Source organism: Macrobrachium rosenbergii, chromosome 20, assembly GCF_040412425.1.
Source record: "Macrobrachium rosenbergii isolate ZJJX-2024 chromosome 20, ASM4041242v1, whole genome shotgun sequence".
NCBI classification, from domain to species: Eukaryota; Metazoa; Arthropoda; class Malacostraca; order Decapoda; family Palaemonidae; genus Macrobrachium; species Macrobrachium rosenbergii.
In genome coordinates, this window is record NC_089760.1 from 26,072,452 (window position 1) to 26,093,892 (window position 21,441).

Sequence of the window (21,441 nt, forward strand, 5' to 3'; positions counted from 1 at the left end):
ATCCAGATGACACGAGGAATCCTTGGGTTTTGGCATAACACTCTAGCGAAGTCAGAGCTATCCCTTATAAGCATGGCTCTAGGTCATCTCCCATCGCTTATCCTCATTGTGGAACGAATTAATGACAATGTTTGTAATGTAAGAGAAAAAACATTGTATTTTGAGAATTGATATTGCGTTCATATTAAATAGACATCGGAGTCGCAGTATATGTGTGTGTGAAGAAAAACGTGTATCAAATATGACAGGAAAGAAAATACGCAGGTAAACTTGTTTAACTCCCCCCATCAGAAAAGAAAATATAATAAAGAGCAGGTAAAGCACAACTGTTACCTAACACAGAAATGTGCAAGCATAAAAAGGAATGAATATCAGACAAGGGCGAAATGAGAAAAGAGCGCTTCCAGCCTCCACTTGTTCTGACGAGGGTCAAAGCAAGGAGATTCTCGCTTCTTATGCACTGTTGAACACCATCCCCCCTACTGGGTAAAAAGTTAGGTACTGTTTCTGTTTTGTGAGGAATTATATCACGGTATTAGGTCATCAGGAAGCTTGGGGAGTCTATCGGGGATTTAAGTCTGACTAACAAAAGGTGATTTTTCTCATATGATAGGACTAAAGAAACCCATAGCCAATATTGTTATTAACTTAGCATTGTGTACGTTTTGGAAAAACAAATTAAAAGTTTTCTAACATTTTAATCCAGCTAAAAAGATGGAAACGATAGGTTAGTAACCGAGATATCTGCCTTCGTTAAAATAAGTTTTGTATCCAATATTCTGAGATCAATTGTTCTAAAACAAAAAAATAAAAATGTTAAAGGAAGGAAGAAAAAAAAGTCATGACAACGACTGGAATCTGTTCACAGCGACGAAAAGGAACAGGGAACTAACTCTCATTAGCTAACGAGTGATAATTAGCTTTTCCTTGACGAGACATAATCACGAGTCCTCGTTCAGCGTATGATTCGTTTAACGCCGTCGAGATGCCTAATTTTATGTAGTCAGACGAGGGTAAAAAAAAAAAAAGGATATAAAACATAAAATAAGGAAATGATTTCTAAGTCGGAGGGGTTGCTCTTTTTATTTTCATAATTTGCGCTTCATCTTCTCATGGGTATTGAATATGACTTCTTAATTCTTATTCAGAATTAGGTCTTATTTCAAAGAATTATAAGAATTATACTATTGTTTTGATTTTCATTTCCGATTTCCCGACGAGTCTTCCTTAATTTAGTGCTGATATTTATTTGAATTCCAGCTTCCAAAACTTGCTCTCGGAAAAGATGAAGAAATTGAATAAAAGTTCATTTTATGCTAAAACTTTCTTGGAAAAGGCATGGAAACTCAATAAAAGCTATTTGGCATTTCGTCGTACTCAGTTCTATTATGACTGATTTCCTTCTAGGTTTTGGGAGGGCTACATAATTATCAATTTTCTAGATATATCACTATATCCTATACCTGCCATTCCTTGCTAAGAGTAGTGACTGAATATTAGATGCTGGTTTTCATTTCAGATATAGTGGCGCTGGATACAATGAGATGGTTTGCTTTCCAATTCTCTGTGATGAAAGTAATTGAAAGTAGTAATTCAAACTCTAGGTCAAGTTTCTGTTGTTCATAAGAATGAGTAAGAAATCTTAATTAGGTTTCTCTTGCTTATTACCTTCTCACCGCTAGAGTTGCTAGATTTCTTTGTCTTTATTTCACCTCCCATTTCATGTTCCTCTCGTTTCTTCCAACTAATGCCTTACAGTCCACTTTGCCTAAGCCTAAGTGGGCAACAGAATAGAGATTTTTCCATCAATTTTTCATTTTTGAGCTAATGCTTTAATACTTGGTAGTGCGTTCATCTAAAGTTAGCTAACCAGTCTTGATCAGTTGTCATCTAGGCAATTGCTAGGAACTGACGTGTACATTCACTTTAAAGGATACGGTTTTTGAAGTTTTTAAGAAACCAAGACACTCACCTCAACCTCCATCAAGAGAAGTTTCTCGCTCTTTACTACGGAACTTCCCATAATATACAAATGCAATATTTTCTCCTGTTTTCATGACATCATTGTGAGAGGCCGTACCTACTAATCTGACATATTCTAATCCCATTACCTCTTCTAAGTCTCTGCCTTGCAGCCAAATAAAACAGTTTCTGGCGCTTATTGTATTCTAGCGTAATTACTTGTGGACGTTTTGTAAAAACATGCCCAGTAGCTTTGTCTGTTATTTTAAGTTAGCTCATCCCTTCACCTAAACTAGCTCCACATGTTCGAAAGAAGACATGTTGTTACGCGCCTTTAAACTATTAAAATTTTTCGCGCTCTTTTAACTCCGCTTCCACAATAGTCTAACAACGCAAAATTTTGAGAGGAGAAAACTTCCCATACGAGCCAGCTACTTATCAAGATCCGGATAAGGTTTTGTTTTTAATCACATGTGTTTCTGACCTTCAGCTAAATTCATTTATAATCTACATCTGTTCGCTAGTGGCACAGTTTGGTTTTTATACTCAATGTTTTATGGATACATGATGGCTAACCTTTGCTTTTCTGGTCTGTACATTTCGTTTTTTTACATATGAATTTTGTGCATCCAGGAAAGATTGGTCTTAGATTAAAGTTACGATAAACTGACCCCTTATTAAGAATCTCCTATTTAGTTTTGAGAAGGAAAAGCCCAATAGATTTTTATGGGTTTTTATTAAAGCAAAGCCGATCATTCAATTAAAGCTAGTGAGGTTTTCAGCAAACAAGGATTTTTGAACAAGTGATTCTGATCACAAATGGCAATCAAATACTGAGTAACGTCTTGACGTGTCTGCGGTATGACACACTATAATGTTCATAAGGCATTTTTTATAAGAATCATAAAAGCACTAATTTCCTGTTCGCTGCTCTCCAGAAAGTTAGTGATTCATCTGCACTGTGTGTAAAATAATCATGCCTGCTCCTTCTCTGTTAATTCCACGTATTCCTCACTATACCATGCAATGAACAGAGACAAAGATTCCTGCAATTCTATATTGATTCAACGCCTTTCCTCAACAATCATAATGTCGCGGCTTTTAGCGTCCAGCCTCAGCGAGGCCATAATCTTACACTGGAGGATGTAGCCATTACTTCAGGAGGTGTAAATCGATAAAGCAACAGACGCTCGTACCCTGAGCTAGAACCGGATTTACTGGGCCAGCAGGATAAAGTGCAGGACTGTAGGTGCTTTACTGTAGCAAACCAAAAACAATAAAAACAAATAAAATTGTATATATATATATACATATATATATATATATATATATATATATATATATATATATATATATATATATATATATATGTGTGTGTGTGTGTGTGTGTGTGTGTGTGTATATATATATATATATATATATATATATATATATATATATATATATATATATATATATATATATATATATATATATATATATATCTATATATATATATATATCTATATATATATATATATATATATATATATATATATATATATATATATATGTATGTATATATATTACTCATTTTAAAGGTTAAAGGTTGATTCCACACTCGTACAAAGAGACATTTTATCTGCCGCAAATTAATTAAAAGAGCGCATCAATAGAAGCCAATATAATGACTGTAATTAATGAGACTGATTCAGGTCATTTCCCGTTTCCGCATTCCATACGGAAAATAAAAGAAAATAGGCATTACGTTGCAAGGAACACTTAATACTGAAAACGATTAATATCAAATTAAAAGTAAACATAATAATACGTGGTAATAGCAGAGACCCTTACAGCTCAGGAGATAATACATACCACTTTTAATAAAACAGAGAGAGAGAGAGAGAGAGAGAGAGAGAGAGAGAGAGAGAGAGAGAGAGAGAGAGAGAGAGCTGGTATGTTGAAGCTGGTTTCGTTGACCCGGCCTACCGGAGACTACATTTTAATGTGGCATTTTCCTTCTCAAGTTGTAAAAAAAACTAACCCGACGGAACGCTCACATTATTCACGAAATTAGTCGCTTGAAAGTTTAGGGAAAATTGCTTTAAAAGAAATAAATCAATCCAGCTGAATAGATGGGGTTTATTATCTGTCTACATCGAATCTTCTTCGTTTAACGTGCTTTTTCTGTCTGCATCGAATAAGACTAGGAAAATAAGAAGTAATAAGTGATCACAAATTGAGTTTTAATGAACCGTCTTTAATTTCCATAAAAAAAATATTACTGTTTGTGCTGTTGGGCCTATATTGCATAAATTTATGATTCTAACAATTCCACCAGATTATAAATCTACCAAAATTGCAGATACTTAACATTTCATTTATTTCTAAATTCAACTAACGTCCTCCAAATAGTGTGTGAAAAAAAATGGATGCTTTTAAACTTTTTCAAGCAGACTGTCATTATTAACTTACTGAAATATTAGTTAATCAATACCTCACGTATTTGCGATTATCTACAAAAGAATAAAGATGTTGTAACAAATGTAATATAACCGCTTCTTTCCAAAATATTAAAATATCATACACTTGTAGAAGCTATTAGAATGATATGTTTTCGGATGAATTACTACGGTATAACGTATATCATTTTTAAGGAAGTGGCTTGACTATTTATATTTGAATTAAAGATAATTATCTACTTAAACCCTATAATATTATTTTTACCAAATTAATCAAAATAAAGCAAAACTGCTTATAGAACCTAACAGGGAGCAATAACGAAAACTATACATCAGAAAATAGAAAAAAATATTATTGCTTTGATTCAATAAAGATTAATATCTGCAGTACTAAGAATATGCATTATAAACAAAGGAATAACATTAACACAATTCATGAAGAAAGAGACCATCTAGCAAGACAACTCGCGGCCTTCCACCAGACTCCGAGGGCTTTCCTGATATGAATTTCATTCGTATCAGGTTCAAGCACAGACGTTTCAAGATAACTCTAGTGTGTACTCCATTAGCAGCTGAGGGACTTCGTTCCTGGTTCTCGTCGCTTAATGCCAATTTAATTTGAATGATGGCTTGCAGCTTACGCACAATATGCATTTGACTTAGCAAGTGAGTTCCGGAACAACGGATGCTGCATAAGTGTGAAAGGGGAGAGATAGGGTGGTGGGGGGGAGTTAGTTGGGGAGTAGGAACAGGAGGAGGAGGAGGAGGAGGAGGAGGAGGAGGAGGAGGTGTAAGGGAGATAGGAAGAGGGTACTTTGGTTCGTTCACAAAAGGTAAGCTAGTAGGAGGGTAGAGAGAAAAGATGAAGATAGAATAGCCAAATATTCGGTTAAAATAAATCTAAAGGGCAGAGAGACAAACGTACAGTGACAGAAAGACCAACAGACAAACAGAAAGACCGAGAGAGAGAGAGAGAGAGAGAGGGCGGTTTCCTTACACTGTATATAAATAAGATAACCGGAGAAGTATACTGACTTGGAATTTCCAGTGAAACAATTTCGTTGATACAGGAGAAGGCCGCTATGTTGCAATGTAATAGCAATTTTGTGAGGTTCTCCATTTGCAAAGAAAAAGGAAGGTAAATTAAACATATTTTGATGAATATCGTCCAAGTGATTCTACAGGCCATGTTTTGTTAAAGAACAAAATTATGCTTAAAGTGTTTTCGGGAGATTCACGTTTTTGGTGGAAATATACTGTAGTTATAGTTAGGATCGAGGGAATAGATATTGCTCTGCGGAAAAGAAAAATATCTTAGAGTTTAGTCTTTATAACAAATAATATCTAGCATACACGAAATGGAGTAATTTATCATTTCATGACAGAGGTGCTGCTCATATTAGGAGGCTTGATAATTTTCCCCTGTGATTTCTCTCTAATTGGCCAAACTCTAAATAATACATTTACCCTTCATATCCAAATTGTACAGCGACTCGACCCTTTACTAAAACAAATAATAAGAAGCGAATGCGCTCGACTATCAAGAGAGATAAAATTTCATTTCTACTTTTGTTCACTTGCTCTTGTCAAGTTTAGGATCTGAGGGATTTTTATTTTCTATGCCCACAAACATTAAACCAGATAAAAGAGGGGAAAATATTGTATTAGGAAAATCTCATTGTTCATTGCAATATTGGCTAGTTTGTATGTTTTTTTTTTATCTGAAGCACCAACAGCATTAGGTTCAACTCTGTTGTCTGGTAATTGCAATATGAAAAAAGTTACACCAATATCTAAATTAAGCGACTAGTAATTTGTGGGAGAACAATTGTGCATGCAGTGTTGCATGAACTAGCTCTGTAATCAAAACGTAAAGGGGTAGAAAGTTAATTAGGAAAAAATTGCCTAAAACCCTCGCCACCTCAAGCCACACTCGAACTATTTTTTTTTTCTTTCTTTTTTTCTTTATGCCTACGGCCAAATTTCATGTATTCATATTTTGGCAGCGACAGCGTCCAGGCATAAACTACAGAGACACTTCTATTTCGTCAGGAGGACTCTTATCTTTATGAGTGAAGAAGAGAGGACCTCTTGAGTATATTCACGCCCCGGCAGTTGTTTACATCACTGAATGGTGCTGCTTGTTAATTATGAGAAGCTGTCAAGGTCCCCGTCTCTTTTTTTATTTGCTTCTTCTCCCTCCCATCTGTTCATTTTCATGATTTCGCTTTTGTTTTTTTCCAAGGTTATTCAAGGCCAGAAGGAATATGAAAAAGTAAACAGATAGGCAAGTATTATGAAAGCGTGTTGATATCCTCTATTAGAAGTTTTAATTACAAAATGAGAAATGGTTCTATGGTTATTGCGATAAGAAACTCATGCGTATAATATATAAGAACTTTTTAGCAGAAATTTTACTTCGAGATTTATCTGTAAATAAGTATTTGTTTTCTAAAGAAAATCCCCTCACTAATCTCTTTGTGGGAAAACGAAGAGAAAATAAATAGACACAAAAAAAGTGATCTGATGAAAGGTGAATGATTAGTAAATCCTTCTCCAAAAGTTTTTCACGAGAAGTAATGAAAAGACAAGCATTTCACTCTCAAAACTTGAGGCAATTTCCTCTGAAAATTGAGACATACGCTAATGGTACGATAACAAACGCCATAACAAATTGGATCTTTATGCTCCACGTGAATCGACTTCAATAACATTAGACCAAATAAGGCTGGAATTGCTACTGCTGATATTATTGGTTCTCAATACCCATGGCAAAGTATTTCCCTTACGTCATTATTGGTATCAATTTTTCGGATTCCCAGCGTTGGTGAGGTAACGGCTGTTATTATTTTTTCCAGTTTTGTTCTGCAATCTTAATAATCTTGGCGTGGAATCTAAGTCTCTCTCTTGTTGTCGTCGTTTCTGTGTGCATGATTCACTACCGCTCTCTCTCTCTCTCTCTCTCTCTCTCTCTCTCTCTCTCTCTCTCTCTCAATTCTTACATGATCCCGTAAACAAAATTACAAAGACTTACACAGGCACTCACAGGCACATACGTGTCTGTGTTTGGCCATGTATGTCTGAAGATAGAGAGAAAGACAACAGGAGAGAGAATTTATATATATATATATATATATATATATATATATATATATATATATATATATATATATATATATATATATATATATATATATATATATATATATATATATATATATATATATATATATATAAATATATATATATATATATATATATATATATATATATATATATATATATATATATATATATATATATATATATATATATATATATATATATATATATATATATATATTTATTTATATATATACACGAGTTGATAAACACGGGTTACTCGTACATAAGAAGGGGGTAAAAATTCAGTTAACATCTGTTAGCAATATATCTAGCATAATAATCGGGAAAACAATCCCACTGTTAATTCGAAAACAATCATTTTCATTCTAATTAAAGCACCCAGCTTTTATCACAGGGATGCCGACTTTGAACTGTTTCGATTATGAATCAGATAAAACTTTCAAACAGTTGATCGTTTTCAAGGCACTTATTAAGAATTAAAAAAAAGGCAGGTAATAAATGAAAAACAATTATGATAATTAACATAAGAACAAGAATTTCGAAAAGGGAGTGGCATAGAGAAGCTCATAGCTTTGCGTGTTGAGCATGGGAACACGTTATCTACTTGGTACTAAATTCGTGTTTCATCAGTTAATTTTATCACTGGCTTCTAAATAGTTGCTATTCAAGAGTTTATGCACTGTATTTTAGTTGAGAAGAGAATAACCACGATTACTCATTAATGCAATAAACGAAGGAAATCCATTTCGTGGTATTAGTAAGGGAAAGTTATCGTGCTCTCTCTGTATACTACTTGCCTTCATAAACTCGTGTTCACCGCATAATTCTGGAAAATCAAACACCGCAAGAGAGAGATTGCTGGGACCTCTCCTTCTAATGGGACTGGAACGGTGCCGCTAAACCCCGGAGGTTTAAATCTACTTAGGTGTCCCCTTTTGAGGCTTCCGCTTTGATTAGGAGCGAGTGTTAAAGCGATTGCTTTGCTGGGTGTTCTCCGAAGGGACTTCTACAGAGAGGGGACTAAGTGTATCCTGTAGAAGCTTCTGCAGAGAGAGAGAGAGAGAGAGAGAGAGAGAGAGAGAGAGAGAGAGAGAGAGAGAGAGAGAGAGAGGAGATTCGACCGGGGCTGGAGGGGTCGGCTGTCTGGAAGAAGAGATAGAGTTGTTAGTAGTAGATCCTTGTTGTATGGTCGGTACCGTTCTCGGATAGCACTCTGCAGGGCCTGAGTTCGAATCTCCGGTCGGCCAATGAAGAATTAGATGAATTTATTTCTGCTGACAGAAATTCATTTCTCGGTATAATGTGGTTCGGATTCCACAATAAGCTGTAGGTCCCGTTGCTAGGTAACCAATTGGTTCTTAGCCACGTAAAATAAGTCTAATTCTTCGGGCCAGCCCTAGGAGAGCTGTTAATCAGCTCAGTGGTCTGGTTAAACTAGGGTTTACTTATTTTTTATATAAAAAGTAAAAAGTTACACCACTGAGAATTTCACTAACATTAGAACAGCTATGTAGAAAAGTGGTTGCAAGAACGTTCTTACTTGCAGTTCTTCAGGACATCAGCACCAAGCTCCACTGACGATCAGAAAATACACGAGTACTCAAACCTAAGCAGCCAATAATGGAATAAGAAGTGTAAAGAAAGTTCTACGTTCCAATCTGAACTTCCACAGAAGAGTTGATATATTTCAAAGGATTTTGAAAACATTCAGACGATTGGAGTTAAGAAATAATATAAAGTGACTTCCAATGGAATTCTTCTTGCGTTGTGAGAATGAATTGTAAATACACCTCTTACAAGCTTGAACTAGTGAGCAACATTCTCTATAAGTGTAAAAGAAGATATAGGCATCTACTGACAAATTATGGAACACTATATGAAACTTTTTTTTTTTTTTTGCATACCTGATCAGTTAAACTCATCCGTAAAATCTCACCACTGTGAAACTTTGAAATAAAAACAAAATTAAATAAACCAGGTAAATTTTTTATACGTAAGTACGAGTATTTATGCTGCAATGATGCAACGTACAATCTTGCATAGAATAATTACCATAGAGCATAACAACTTCGATTATTTTCTGACGGCAATCACGAGGTGACGTACATCTGACCTGACCAATCAACGCTCTCGTGGGGATATACATTTTGCAAAGTATGCCTGTCTCTCTCATCCTCCTTCATAAAGAGATGCAGTTTCAGGAGCAGAGAGAGAGAGAGAGAGAGAGAGAGAGAGAGAGAGAGAGAGAGAGAGAGAGAGAGAGAGAGAGAGAGAGAGAGCTGGGTCAATATGATATAAAAACGCATCTAATCGCATGAAATCACTGGGCTCATTAACTGGAATGTTCATTAAATCACCATGAAATATTTACAGGATGCTGATATGCCAGTATCAGATATTATCGTTAATTTATGTCTGAATTACGCTACACGTACAATGGTTTATTTTTAATTCAAATACAAACAATAAACACTTTTCACGGGGATTTTCAGTCGCTTATATATACATTGTGGAGAGTTAGACTGCTTAATTGCACGAGGTAATTATGAAGCTCTAATCAGATATTTATTTAATTAAGTTTGGCCAATCTGAAAATGACACTGGCCAATTAAAATGGTTATTTAGCGATGGCACAGGCCTTTGCTACGAGCTCTTCCTAAACTAAACCTCCGCCTGCTCTCTCTCTCTCTCTCTCTCTCTCTCTCTCTCTCTCTCTCTCTCTCTCTCTCTCTCTCTCTCTTGTATACCTCTCGAGACCTTTAAGACTCAGTTTTCCTTTTTTAGTTTTCTGTAACAGAAAACTATTGTGCAGGCTTTGTCTGTCCGTACTTTTTTCTGTACGCCCTCAGAGGGCTGCACATTGGTTTGTTGGTCATCCACCCTCCAATCATCAAACATATCAAACTGCAGTCCTCTAATCTCAGTAGTTTTTATTTTATTTAAGGTTAAAGTTAGTCATAGTTGTGTATCTGGCAACGATATAAGACAGGTCACCACCGGGCCGTGGTTAAAGATTTATGGGCCGCAGCTCATAGAGCATTATGCAGGGACCACCGAAAGATAGACCTATTTTCGGTGTCCCTGATTATACGCTGTACAGAAAACTCGATTGCGCTGACGAAACTTCGGCGCAATTTTTACTTGTTTAGTAATATCGTTCAAATCCTTGACCATAATACTTTTCAACACAAATTAATGTTTTCGTATTAGCAGAGAAAAAAAAAATACGAATAATCAAAATTATCCACTCAACTGCAAAACAAGCAAGCAGCTTAAAATTGAAATGTCCCGGTGAAAAATGTCAACGCAGCGAAGAGAAACCCAGATGAAATATGAGTCCACGAACATTAAATCAACAAAACAACATAAAAGCAACTGAATAGCGTGTGTCTCTCTAATATAGTATCCAAACCTCTTATGAAGTTCTCGTCATTTACATCAGAAAAACGCTCCACAGTCTTTGTGCTACAATAAATGTGATGAAGTAAGAACCAATAGGGATTTATAGACGTATGCGCTCTATTCGAAAACGAATACACTTGCAAAATAATCGTATGTTTGTGACTTAAAAAGACGTCTAATAGAATTATTCAACGCTAATACCTGTTTAATCAGTAGGCAACAAACTCCCAAGGGAAATTACTGCCACCAGAAGAGAATGGAACCCGACGGATTATCAGTCACAATCATTTTGAATGATTTCAGCCCCAGCTTTGGGGAAAACTGCCCGTCTCATTTTAGAGAATCATTCTCATGCTCAAGTATGAATTCTGAAATATTTTGGAAGAACTCCTAAAAGCGTGATTTAATATTTTCTAACTTTCGTTAGGTATTCAAACGCTCTTATTGTACTGTATTGTATATAGAATTTAGGCCACAGGCCAAGTACTAGGACCTATGACGTCAATCAGCGCAGAAACGGAAATTGAGAGAAAAGAAGGTTTGAAATGTGTAATAGGAGGAAAAACTCGCAGTTGCACTATGAATCAATTGTTTGGAGAGGCTGGAAAGAAAGAAAGATGGACGACAGAATATGAACGGAGGTACAGTAAAAGGAACGAAAAGGGTTGCAGCTAGGGGCCGAAAGCACGCTGCAAAGAACCTTGAGTAATTCCTACAGTGGACCTCATGAGGCGCACTGACGGCACTACCCCCTTACGGGGCAAACACTCTTATTAGGAAATAATACAAACGCTCTTATTTCCTTTTTTTTCTTTTAATTTTCTCGGTTCGTAACGTCATATTAATAAAGCAATTTTGGCGGATCACTACGCTATTTACACTGGGTAAGACTAACATGATACAGATCCATCTGGTAAACATTGCCGTTAAGACTCCCAAAATCCCAAATATTAGCTCTTGACAAAAGTTTCACCTTTATAAGAAAAACATTAACATTCTTATTGTTTATGAATATTTTTTCCAATCTTCATCATTTTCATGACACTTCAATTTTGGAAGTTCTTTCAACCAATTACCTTCCTCGTTCCTCGATCATCATTTTGTTTTAGAAACAAAAAGAATAGAGACAGATGCAACTAGTAGTATAAGTAATATAACTTATAACTTCTACAAGAAATATAACTTATGTTCACTACTATATATAAGAAATATAAAACCCTGCTTGAAACACGAACCTGACGGGAGAGAACAGCATTGTATTTTCCGCCGCAGCAACTGAGGTCGTACTGTACGATTCCTCTGCAAACATCCTTCAATCGGATTCCGCTGTCTTCGTGATTCCTCTCGGAGCCAGTTCTGGAGAGACAGCAGCGGCTTTCCTGGAAAAAAGATGAGTATTTTTTTTTTTTTTTTTTTCTGTATTTCAAGATGCAAATTCTTTTTTCATTTCATCTACTTATTTTTCTTTGCTCATAATAAAAAATCAGCGGAGATTATTGTTAGACGTTATATTTATTTGTTCCTTAAATGAGGGCGTGTTTAGTAGTCATTGCGGTACTAAAATAAACACACTCATACATATATATATATATATTCATATATATATATATATATATATATATATATATATATATATATATATATATATATGTGTGTGTGTATATGTGTGTGTGTGCGCGTGTGTATATGTATGTGTATATATATATATATATATATATATATATATACACACACACATTCGTGTATATATATATATATATATATATATATATATATATATATATATATATATATACATACATTTATATATATACATATATTTATATATATACTACAAATATTTTATATAAATATATGTATATATACATATATATTTGTATAAACATATATTTATATATATAAATATATAAAACACACACACACACACAAATAGTGTTTTATGGGCACATATTACACTGTAGTATTACAGGAAAGACATTCATATATATATATATATATATATATATATATATATATATATATATATATATATATATATATATATATAAATATATATATATATATATATGATATATATATATATATTAAAATATCAGGGCTTTCAATGTTTGTGGATGGGGTCAGAAGAGGAAAAATGCTTGATAGATGATTCATTTACGGAGAGAAATCAATACATTTTGGCATCGAGTGAAACAAAGGTGGAAGGGAAGATCTTGCAGATATGGAAGAACAAAGGGCATTTGTGTCTGTGATACATGGAGGGTGTAGGGGTAAGGAAGGTGTATCAAATACACTCTGGGGTATGGGTGAGGAAATAAAAAGGTGTTTTATTTACGACTGAATAGTCAATATTGAGAATGGCAGGAGATAAGTTGCAGTGGTGAGTCTTAAGCTACATTTTCTTGGTTTTGGGGAGTAGGTTAGGGTAATTGTGATGCGTGTTTTGAAATGTAGGGATAGGTGATAAACAGTGGTACAAAAAAAAATATAAATTCTCATAAAAATTGTTTTGGAAAGTAGTTTTCTCAAGAAAAATATTTACAAACTAACTTGGGAAAGACAAAATGGTGATAAACAGAGCTTTTATGTATTGTGTTGGTGCTGACTAGATGGGAGAGTAAATTGATTTTGTTAATGTCAGTGAGCAACAAACAACAGCAATATAAGATCAAAAAGGGTAAGGAATTGTTTCCCTTCCTCCTTCACAATTACCAAGGTAGGCTATTTTGAGCTTTCGTTAGATTTAATTTATTTGGGGAAAAATTAATATAAAGCAAGGAAAGAGATATTGTTAAATAAAACAATTATCTATATGAGTACAAAAGCGCAACAACTGGGTAAAATCAAGCGAATTTCCTCACTGGTTAAAGAGAGTGAACAATGAAAATTCATTAGGAAAACCCAGAAAAATATCACATCTAGCCAACTTTCAAAACCCATTGTCTATTTCTGTCATTTTCCACTCGTTGGAACAAGCTTTGAGGACCATTCCCAGTTTCATGAATTGAATGCAGTCCTCCATAATGGTGCTTTTGATAGAGACAGACATTTAAAGTTTCCCCGAATGCTGATATTTGCAGGTGTCCTTTTGTTTAGTTTCGTTTTTTTTTATTCCCTAGACGGTTCGACGACTTGATACCAAGAAGAGACATTGTTGTACTGCTTATTTTTTATTTACTTGTTATTTTTATTGCACTTGTATTATGTTTGTATTCATCCGTTTTTTATTTTCTTCACATATGGTGCTCTAACCTGTGAAAAATTGTTTAGTTACCTACTTGATGAGCGTTTACACTTAATTTATGAAAAAAAGGTCTAATAATTCACTCTCTGTTCCTACTGTAATAGTCCATTTGCCACTCTTATGATTTCCATTGAGGACCTATGAATCTTTTATAGTACAAGGTATTATGGTATATATCTAATATCCTGGTTTCTCTGAAGTATTTCAACTGGGTTGTCCTCTTGACAACTTTGGGCAAATCCTGAAATATGCAAATCTTGGTCGCCATTATATAAAATTCAATTTTTTTCAATATCTCTGTAAATTTGCAAGATAATGTCATATGGAATGTCTATACCTATGTTTTCATGGTCAAGGATTAGTATTATGTTACAAAAACAGCCATAACATTTGCAGCTTTATTTGTACAGACATTATGACAAAGTCATAAAAATCTTACAACAGTACAGGAAATTCGACGTACTTATTATTGCAAACTGTTCTTACAAGTTAAACTTATGCTTCTGTGTGTATTTTTAATTGCCAAGATACACAGCTTCTTGACCACCAAACGAATTTCATTAAATGGAAAATAACTGATGAAGATGAGTTATTTGTTTTTCCACAACAGAAAATGGTACATATACGTGCTCCTAATAATAATAGAAAAATTTTGTGTTTCGTTGTGTAAAGAAAAAATACAAGCTAATTGTTGTCCAACTAATCCTCAGAACAGTCACTGTCATTTTCATTCACTTGACCAGTGACTGTGAATGGATCATTGCATCCATCTGTGCCTCCATATATGCAATAAATAGTGCAGGGCAACTGGCTCTTTTGACAGGGGCAGGCAGTAGAGCTGCAGGCCTTGTCCACTGCTTTGCAATCACAACTAAGAACATCAATTAGGCCTGGAGGAGCTGGGGAATCAGAAGCAAATGCCAGTGTTGGGAGGCCATCCTTCACCTGTCATCCGAACTTGCTGATGTCCACTGTTGAGGGCCTTGCTGATCATCAGCTGCTTTCCATAATATCATTTGGAGATGTGCCCGTTGTACATGGAGCAGTAGATTGGCATCTGTAGGAGGCAGGGCCATAATGCGCACTGGTTTTCCTTTCTTTCTTGTATATATCCTGTGGCGAGCTGCATTCACTGAAGTGCCTGGAGGCTGGCCATATAGTGCTGTGAAGAACTGTTGGCCTGTTTGCAACAGGTCATTTTCTGAGGTATCTATCTCTCAAGTATCTCATGTAATCCTGGGAAATTTCCTGCCTGAAAGACATTTAGAACACTGACTTTTCCTTTGTTAAAAGGGTAAAACACCGTGTCACAACCACTTCGCGCATGCATTCCCAATAGCTGCAAACACTTGGGACCTAGCTTCTCGCAGGTTGCATTGATGTCCACAATATCGCCATTCGTTCCATCTGAACTTTATATGTATGTTGTAGCTGAGTTTTCCAAACCCAGTAAATCAGCAGTACTAGGACATCAGTATCATCACTGAGGATTCTTACAACCCTGTGACACTCAGCTGCCTTCGATACGTATGCAATCATTGTCACATCAGCCTCATCATGTGAAAAGAGACAATCTTCTTGACTTTCTAGCGTTATTCTGTCTCCCATGTTGAAAGAGGATAGTACCTGTGACAGTTGCTTTCTGTTTCGTTTATGCTTCATAACAGTATCTGTTTGGGAGCAGACCACTGATAGTCAGGTTGTAGTTGGTGGTACCCTCAAAAACACGTCGCATTCCCTCATGGTCTTTGGCTGACAGATCAGGATACTTGCCAAAAGTAACACCTTGTCACTATCAAGAGAGTATAACGAGAGACGGTGCTTAATACTCTCAACAAGGATATATGCGTCAGCACCATGAGGCCATGTAATGTGATAGAGAAGCTGCTGTGATCCACTATAATGATGCTTGGAGGCACTGGGCTTTGCTGTAGTACACCAAGACATCTAGCAAGTACAGCTTTGGTGCCCTTTCGCAAACAGCCATACTCATCAATGAGTGAGGAAGGGACAGCACACAACTCATACTCAAAGATGTTTTTATATTTTTAATTTTATTTTTTTCATTTATTTATTTTTATTTGTTTATTTATTTTACTTGTTATTTTTTATTTATTTCATTTATATTCATTTATTTATTTATAACTGCCGCTGTGACGCTGTTGACCTATCATAAGCAGGCAAAGGAATAGGGCTTCCACGTCAAAGACAGTCTTGTTACCAAGTGTGATGCCATGCTTTAGCCCTTCCTTCCATTGTCTTAATGGGGCTGGAAAGTTTTACAGGAAATCCAGGTGGTAGTGAATCACGAAATGAAGCTACCATCTTCTTTCTCTCCAATCAATAATGCATCTTCAACACTGACTTCATTTGGAGCAACTTGGCCATTGACAATGTTATATAGGACATCACTCTCACTTTTCAGTGGGTGGGAATGCTTTATTAGTACTCAAGGACAAACAAAGATGATTTCACATTGGTACACAATGCCAATACACTGAAGAAAGAGTTGCACTTGTTGATTTACTTACAGTTTTTGTTGTACAAATTCACATAAGGAATTATATCACCTCTTTTAATTCAGCTTCTAGCACTGTCATATGTTATTTGTTCTGTATATACTGTAATGGTACAATACAATTCATGCATGATGGCTAATAATAAATAGAGCAGCCTTGACTGAGAGTACTACACTTTTACAATAATGAAAGTGTATGAATTGTCTTGGGTGAAGTTTTGACCATATCTTTTATGCAAATAACCTGTTCACTTACATTTTTGGGTACTGTAAAGAAGGGTATTATCGTCAGCTTAACGTCTGGCGTGTATTATCGTCACCTATCAAAATATTAACAAAATCAAACAGTATAAAATAAAGGCCTCAAAAGTTTGTTTTTCCTTTGACAGCTATTATATAGTTTGTGTAAAAATTATGTTACGCCTGATTGTACGATAATAAACGCAGGTCGCTAATACCCTCATCAATGGTATCCAACATTGCATTTAGGCATAATATATACCTGCAACAATATATTTAATGAGTTTATCATGTTCCTTGACCTTAAAAACATAGGTATAGGCACCATATTATTTATATTATCAAGTACAGAAACAAAGATATAGAAGAAGCTAGATTTTTTAGTAATGGCAGCCATTATTTACATATAACACGTGTTGCCCAAAGTTGTCATGAGGACAACCAAGCTGAAAAACCCAAGAAACACCTTAGGATAGCAAATCTATCAAGAAACCTTGTACTATAGAACATTCAAAGGTTACCCATTTTGGCAAATGGACTATAATGACAATAATCCAGTACGTCGAACAGTACATTGCAGATGAGTGACTAAAAACGAGTCTGGAACTCTCCGTTATGAAAATAATCTAGGCTCAAACACATACAATTAAATTTTTAACGACAGAAGAATCATCTTAGGAATGGAGACTATAAATTTTTTCCAATGACGTAGTCATTAGTATAAAAGAGGATCGCTTTTCCATTTATAGGACTGCATGATACGTCAGCATGAAGCATTCATTTTCTCATTAACTTTAAAGGGTTGCTTCTAACTACCTGTTTGCTACGAAAGCTAGAGTACGCAATAAACTGTAGTGACGACTGCGTAATCATAAAAAAATAAATAGACTGCGGATAGGAATAACGACAGTGATGTCATCACAAGATTATGAACACAGGTAACCAATTATTTCTCTCATACGCAACATTGTCAGTAAAAACCTAAAACACTAATTCTACAGATCTGCTAAAATCGTAATTGACTAAAAGCTAAGAAAAAAGGAACAAATGTGATATAATATTTGACCTATTTTTCACGAAGACTGAAAATAAAAAATAAAAAAATGTTTACACATTATTATTTCTTTAGCTCTTGGTATTCTACTATTTATTTCTTTTTCGTTAGACAAGTAGGTACTAATCTAAGCTTCAGAGCCGCTAAGTAGTTTATAATATATTAATCAACTGAGTTCTTGAAGTAGGCAGGGGCTTATACTAAAAAAAATTAAGAATCATTTCCTTAACTCTGGGTTCGAAGATATCTCGACGAAAATATTTTTTTTTTTAAGTGCAAGAGACACCATTAATGAAAAAGGTCAAATTTCATTTCATAACTTCCCAGGAACTTTTCAAAGAGCTTTTTGTTCAACTTCAGGAATCTTTCGTGGTCCTGAAGGATCTTGAATAGACTTGGGTTACCCAGACAACATTTTTACAAAGTTAACACTTTTTCTTTCACGTAGTTTAATGGCTATTCATCAGCGGCCTTTTGTGAGATTAAATGCGCCCTCGAAAATGCTTTCAAGAAGGAAGTCATTTTTCTAAAGGGTAAAAACACGCAAAACTCAACTAGGGATTCTGATAACCAGTCTTAGCCAAATACATGAGTGCGTTAGACACAGGTTTTTGACGTGAAGTAAAAAATCCCAAACAGGATCATTACAACAGAAATATTAGCGAAATCACGGTGGTTTATTAATGCTAAAAAAACTAAACAACTCCCTGATGAAGGAACGATGCAATAACCTTCTTCCTATTGATATAAAAGAAACATTAAACTTTGGAGTCACCCAAACTCTCTTTCTCTCTCTCTCTCTGTATATATTCATACACACATACATACATACATTACATACACACACACACCATGTGTATATATATATATATATATATATATATATATATATACTTATGTATATATATATATATATATATATATATATATATATATATATATATATATATATATATATATATATATATATATATACATACTCTCATGACTGAAATCTTTCATCCCTTTCAGAAGAGTGTGCTCTCACAACAGATGCTTCTACAGTATTTTTTTATCCAAGGGTTTTAAAAATTTCTTCCGTCTCCCTGTGCTGGGATTGGTTCTATATTATTCTTTTTGCTTTTTTAAACAGAGCTTTGTAATAACTTTGCTTCTTTAATTATTATTTTATGCAGTTGCCTGTGGATTTTTGGCGTCAACGAAGTTTGGCATCCATAGATGCATATTTCTTCACTTATATGCATGAATCTTCTTTTACACACAGATGTTAAGCCACAAATATCGCTTAATATTCAAGTCACTATATTTGGAGGTAAATTACACAAGAGGGAGTTAATGACTTGCACCAAAAGGCAGTCATTAATTGATAAGTGCTTCTGCACAGTCAGGATTACCCCAAGGTTTAATGAAGTCGAAGAACGATATTAGTTGCCTATTCATGGCTGACCCCGACGCTGATGGCAAACTCCTAATCAAGAGACCAATGAGTGCCAATTATCGTGAACAGCAGTAGACCCATTTAAAAAATGCACGCCAAAATGCGTGAACGCAAGCGAGACAAAATCGACGAAGGTTGCTCAACTTAGATTTCTGAAGACTGTTAAGATTGCTTCCGTCTATTATCATCCGGCCCATTATGTATAATTCACTCCCGTTTGGCTGATAACGGCCGTCACGGTGAAGGTAACAAATACCTTGATGTGAGGAACTTGTCAGCTAGGGAAGAATTATTGGACCGTATTTTAACAGTGAAGAAATTTCCGCTCTACTTGCAGTATTAATCCATTTTCACGAAAAGCGACAAGTTTTATTTCTTCAGTAATCGTATATATAGAGATCTTAGAAAATTTTCACACAAGGCTAAAATGGAAGAAAATTTCATTATTTCGTAAATTTTTCCCTATTTTTTCTCTTCATTTACATTTTTAGCCCATATGCTGAAGAAAGTGATTTCAAATATTCAGTATATGTAAGTACAGATATATATATATATATATATATATATATATATATATATATATATATATATATATATATATATATATATATATATATATATAATAAATTTATATATATATATATATATATATATATGTGTGTGTGTGTGTGTGTGTGTGTGTTTGTATGTATGTATGTATATATAAAAGATTAATGATAATGGTAAAAAGGCTGTAAAAATTATCCTTCAAGAGGCACCTTATGTATAAGAAGGATAATTCGAATACCAATGTAAAAAATATCAAATGCATCAAAAAGTATAAGAGTACTGTTTGGAAGGAGTGTGTAATTTGTTTTCAAGAGCGTTAACTTTGTATTGAAGCTAAAACTATTACGCAAATTTAAAAAAAATAAGTGCTACTATTGACAAGGTAAGAGTTGAGGTTCCTGTTTTCTTACTTCCTGTTTATGGATCCTAAGGTAATCTAAACAAACCATATGAATACTTAAATAAATAAGTAAATAATTAGGTAGAATAATTTTCGAAGGGATCTCTCATTTTTTTAGTCCATGTAAGTCACATGAACCTTTTTGTGGGGGATCTTTATTTTTAAGTTTTTTAAATAGCTTTTTATGGATCCTAAGGCAATTTAAACAAACCATATGAATACTTAAATAAATAAATAAATAATTAGGTAGAATAATTTTCGAAGGCATCTCTCATTTTTTTTTAGTCCATGTAAGTCACATGAACCTTTTTGTGGGGATCTTTATTTTTAAATGTTTTAAATAGCTGTTTCACATTGACAACCAATTCACACCCACAATTCTTTGTCTGACATTCAGCTGTTCTTCTTCACCTAGCAGTACTGTTACCTGCGCTTTGTCAGTCAAAATCACACCATACATCTCTGGTCTATTCAGTAAGACTATGCCGTATAATTATCAGTCCCGTCATTCACCTCTAACTTTACTTTTCTTACCTATTAGCTTGGAATCGTTTCCTCATTCAAACATGCTACACACACTCTGGTTAGTAGATAAGTCACGCTATCTAACTTTTTCTTTCTCCAGAGTCTTAATTGACCTACTTACGTTCTTAACACCCAACTCCACAAACAGTCTAAGCTTAACCTTTTCAACTCATCTTTTAATCAACATTGCCTCTCTTCTATATTCCATGCTCAAAAGACGTTGAAAAGTCACTCTACTGCAATCACTTCAGACAGCATCAACACATCGTATTTTTCACTCTTGAGAGCTATTTATTCATTAACCTTTCTAACTTCACTTACTTTCCTGTAAAAAAAAATTCTATTTATTTTGATCAAATTTCTGGTTTACCTTTTATTCCTCTCGCCTCTTTCTTGACAACCCTAATCACCTTCATATAATTTCTGGTCATGCACCTCCACAACTAGAAATCTCCCCTTTTTCCCTTTCTATCGCTAAAACTTTTATTTCCTCATCACCACACATCTCCCTCATCCCCAAACCTCTTCCTGCCCTCCTTTCC

General features: G+C 34.6%; 1 protein-coding gene across 6 annotated transcripts in view; it reads right to left on the reverse strand.

Annotated features, from left to right (window-relative positions):
* Positions 1-21,441, reverse strand: part of LOC136849162 (uncharacterized) — a 744,860-nt gene that overhangs the window by 582,531 nt on the left and 140,888 nt on the right. For all 6 annotated transcript variants that reach the window (XM_067122257.1, XM_067122259.1, XM_067122255.1 and 3 more), the window contains one exon: positions 12,167-12,310. The gene's annotated coding sequence lies outside the window, so the exon portion shown is untranslated. The remainder of the gene's footprint in view (positions 1-12,166; positions 12,311-21,441) is intronic.